Source organism: Cynoglossus semilaevis, chromosome Z (genome assembly GCF_000523025.1).
Source record: "Cynoglossus semilaevis isolate Cse_v1.0 chromosome Z, Cse_v1.0, whole genome shotgun sequence".
NCBI lineage: Eukaryota > Metazoa > Chordata > Actinopteri > Pleuronectiformes > Cynoglossidae > Cynoglossus > Cynoglossus semilaevis.
In genome coordinates, this window is record NC_024328.1 from 17,845,724 (window position 1) to 17,850,357 (window position 4,634).

The following is a 4,634-nucleotide window of genomic DNA, read 5'->3' on the forward strand; positions in this document are numbered from 1 at the left end:
AATTTTAGCTGGCTGCTGTTGGGAATTGAAGACATTTACACATCCTGACAAATTGCCTGTTGTAAAAGTATTTACTGGTTTTGTACTCCCTTTATTCTTGGCCAGCTCTCAAACACGTGACCTCTCCTCGCAGACAGAAATATTTACCGGCAGCAAATTTATGTGACACAGGTTTATGTGGCGTACCTGAGCTTTAGCCCGAGATGTGTCATAATGGTGTCAAGCTGAGGGTAGTGGTCCATTGTTAACGTTTTAATAGAAAAGCGGTCTTGAGAAGCCTATAATTGTTTTATGTTGGTTGCATTCTCTCTGTTCACCAGCTATTAGTACCTCTGAAAGGACTAGTTTTTGGACACAACAGGCTGCGTGGAAATGTATGAATGAATAAAGCAAATACCTTTTCAAGAAATATCCATACACCTTCAAAGAAGCAGTTAAAAAATATATATTTTATAGAGTATTAATTTCAGGCAAACAAAAGTACTGTCTATATATACAATATGTGTGTTTATATATGTATATATATATAAATTGAACTCCTATAAAAAATTTTACGAGTGAAATTAAAGAAAAATAATAGTTTCCAAGATGCCATCATGTCTTATTTTTAGGAAAATGTGGCAGGTGTTTGTTGTCTGATAAATAATAGTAGGAGTGCATTAAAAATACATTTTAATTTATTTATTTTCTGGATATTTATTTTTTAACAACAGTGACCTATTAGGACAGAGATGAACACACACATATACTGTATATGTGCAAACAAAACTGCCTTTGTAATTCTGGCAGAATAAAACTGATATCTTGAGACACTATAAATAATACACTGACTATTATTTAACCTTCTCCATGCATGTATAATGTATTGGTTTGTTAAATCAAAGCAAATTGTGGATCACATCTAATGACATTTAATTTGAAGTTCATTAATGTTGTCCTCAGATAGACGTGAAGTGATTACCTTGGTGTAAACTCGGTCTCCTCTGTTTATTTTGTGGCCCATCCTCAAATACAGAGCTCCACAACTTTGCTGCCACTGGGTGGCACTATGAGACTGCTGATGAGACGGTGCAGCAGTGGCGCATGTATGGTGTGGGTGAAGGTGTGAGAAAGGAGGCCCACACTTACCTCACACTCAGGGACAGCTATAATTTACTAATAGTTAATGTGTCCAATTGCCCAAGTTGCCTACAGAATTTAAGGCATCCATCACTGTCGTCGGTGGTGACACCCTGTCGTTCTACTTCATGTGGTGGGCCGGCCAGGCTGGGCCGGTAACAGATGAGGCTTCTCTCTCCTCCAGACGCCCACAGTCACACAGAGACGACCGCCATACGTGCTTGATAGTCTGCATAACACACACACCCCGTACACGAATACACTTTAGCAGTTTTAGAGGGCGAACCAAACTTCTATGCACCATATAAGACGATGTTTGTTTGAAAAAAAAGTCCTTTTATCATAAAAAGCAGGCATAATTACCCGTAAAGTGTCCAAATTGTTGGAGCTACAAGCCTCACTTTTTGAAATGCTATTAAAAATGAATCTCTGTCAACTTTGCTCCCATTGCTTTGAGTTTTTGACCTTTCAGCTGCACCCATGAGCTTAGCCAGGGGCACCACGTTGCTTGCAGGTTTGGCCTCCGCCCTGAAAAACACCCCGTGCAGCTGTGTTTCTCTAGACCCAGGGCCAAGAGTTGGAGGGTACAAAGAGGTGTTTGCTAATACCTTGTTACGGCTGTTTCAGTTGCCGTGTCTCAGAGAGGTCAGTGTCACTACTGCTTTTCGTCGGAGGCCCTTGATCTGCTGGATGCTGGAATAAATCCGAGGACTCATGTGTTGCCTGTGTGTGACCTTCTCGGATTCTGCTACAGGCTGCATTGCTTTGAGTCCTGTAGACTATGGTAGATGTCAGATGTATTATCAGAAACATATATATTTGTGCGCCCTCTTTGCCACAGAGGAAAAATGGTTTATACATGGATATGTTTATGTATGTATTTATTTAAGCAACTATTTGCAGTTTTGACAGATGTTTAGCAGAAATCTGTTTTTCCAGGTTTCAACATGAGCTTCATCCTCCCATTTCTTTTTCCCATCACTTCCTATGAGTTATGAACCTTGGCCAGCGCCTGGTGTCAGGTGTTAAACAGCATATGAGAGGAAGAAAGGGTTAGAAAGCTTTCTAACCCTTTCTTCCTCTCTGACATCTCTCTTAACATAAAACAGAGCTGCCTCTCTCTCACTGTAATTGTAACCACCATGTTGCTTCTGCACAGTTTTCTAATATTTCCTCCTGCACGCTGTTGATAAGCAGTGCTGCAGTTTCTTAACCTCAGCCTCACTCCTTGGCTGTGAACACAGTTTTATTCCTGAGCCTGTAACAACCTTAGGTATTATTACACTGCCAAAGAAAAATACTTGAGAATTAATACAGAGCAGATTAATTTAGCCATTTTCTGTAAATATATCATCATAAAAAAGACTGCTTTAAGCTTTAACATAGTTTAACAAAACATAGATTTGTCCCAAAAGTTCTAAAGGGGCAAAGAGAGGGGTAGATGTGAGGAGATGGAGGAGAATGGAGACCAGCACTATCAACTATGACAGTAGATATAAAAGCACACATGAGCCCTGCTGTAGTTGGTTTGTCTTAAGGATGAGGTTTACCAAAACTGGAAACTGAAAAAAATCATTCAGACTGTCTTGCATCTGTGCTTAAAATATATGCACTCCTGAAACCATTCTTTTTTTCCCCTCTGTTATGCAGCCATCTGTGCTACAGGAAGCTACACATTTACCATTGGATTTTATTGTCTTTTTAAATGTTTGTCAAAGTGAACAGCACTCTGAATAATTCTAGGAAAGTATTGGCCATCCACCCCCTGCATGACAACTCCAATCTGCTGCTGTGTAGCCAGCATCGAGGGGAGCTTTGGTAATAATTTTCTGTTTAGCTGTGTTGATGTTTTTCTACAGTTTCCCAGTTGTGAAAGGAAAATAACCCATGTCTTTCCCTCTCACCCTCTCTCTCTCTCACACCTGCCCTGCTCTTTCTCTGTTTCAGTCCATTTTGCTCTCCCCCCTTGATCTCTGCTAATTTGGTTGAGCAGGTTGAATGTTTAGTTTCACACTCAGATGCTTTTTAAGGTTAATTGTGGGACAGGAGTGTTTACTTTGCCATAATACGGGGCTTAACACTCTTCTCAGACACGCATGGAGAGCTTAAAATATGAAGCTGACCACTGTGCTCACCCCACCTCTACCTGCTCTCGCGACCCCCGCCTCCACCCTCATTGCTGCTGCTGGAAAAAAAAAGACAAACCTAATGCAGAACAAAAGATACCACAAAGTCTTGCCAATTAGCAGCTAATGAGACAAGCTCGTGAGGATATCCAAATCCTCAACGTGTTAACATTTACACCTTCCCTCCCCTTTTCTTCCCATCTCTTGGGTCTTGAGTCCTTCAACCTGCAGGTCCCCCATCTGCCCTTGCATTGAGCCTCTTATAGCACAGTGAGGGCACCTCTGAGGCCCTCTGTGTGATTATTCACACATGGCTGTGTGTCTGTGTGGCTGTGTGGCTGAGCTGCGGCAAAAAAGGGGAGGAAGAAAGAAATACCTTACGTATGGCTAATCTATGATGTTCCGGTGACAAAAGGCTCTTGACTTCCATGTTGTGTGATATCTTCATATATACATATACTGTCCAGTGAGACATTTTTTTGGTTAAATCTGATAAGTGGGGAAAATAATATGCCATGAGAAAAAACAGTCGTCCCCATTTCCTCTGACATGCCTTTTATCTAAAATGTCTGTGTTGGAAGTGAAAATAAAATCTGCTTTTGTAATACAGATCTCTTGGACAGCCTTGAATGATTCTCTGTGACTCTTTTCCGGCCTCATTTTCCCTCTAGTGTGGATATAGGGAGTGTGTCTGGAATCAGTGGGGGAAAAAAATTCAAATGTAAGTTGGCCTGGCAGTGTTACAGTAAACAGCTAGAAAAAGCAAACACAGGCCAGACCGAGGGAATATCGCTCAGAGAGAGTTTGGACGGGAAAGAAGAAATGTGTAATGGAACAGCACAATTCCCAGCATTCCGAAGGGACTTTTAATTGATTCTGTGCTTCATTACTAGTTTTCCCACAGAGAAAAAACATGGACACTGGCCTGTATTATAAAATCTGAGAGATTTAAATGTATGCCATGGTGATTATTGGGATACAGTTGTCACAGCATTTGGCAGCAGATAATTGCTTTATTGATTTAACTATTCTTAGAAAATATTGTTTTATTCCCACAAATACAGTGCTTTGAATAGCTCCTGATCCCAATCTGAAACAATTAAAAGAAACAAAAAGCGGAGCATTGATAGGTTTGGGAGTACGCAGGAATCCAGGGCTGCACTTAATATGTTATTTGTCGGGGCAGTACATTTGTGAATGTTAACTAACTGTGCCACTACACTTGGCCTGCTCGTAATAGGGTTCCAGTGCAAACATTTCCTCTCAGGGATTTCTATTATTAATTCCGTCTGAACACATCCATAAATGAATAATGAAATAAATAATGAAAACGTTATTACTTTTGGAAGCCGGGTCATTTCTCGTTTCCTGCTCCCCCCCCCCCCCCCT

At 40.9% G+C, this 4,634-nt stretch overlaps 1 protein-coding gene across 6 annotated transcripts in view; it reads left to right on the top strand.

Moving 5' to 3' along the window:
* Nucleotides 1-4,634, top strand: part of LOC112486470 (ultraviolet-B receptor UVR8-like) — a 165,997-nt gene that overhangs the window by 3,176 nt on the left and 158,187 nt on the right. The window lies entirely within an intron of this gene.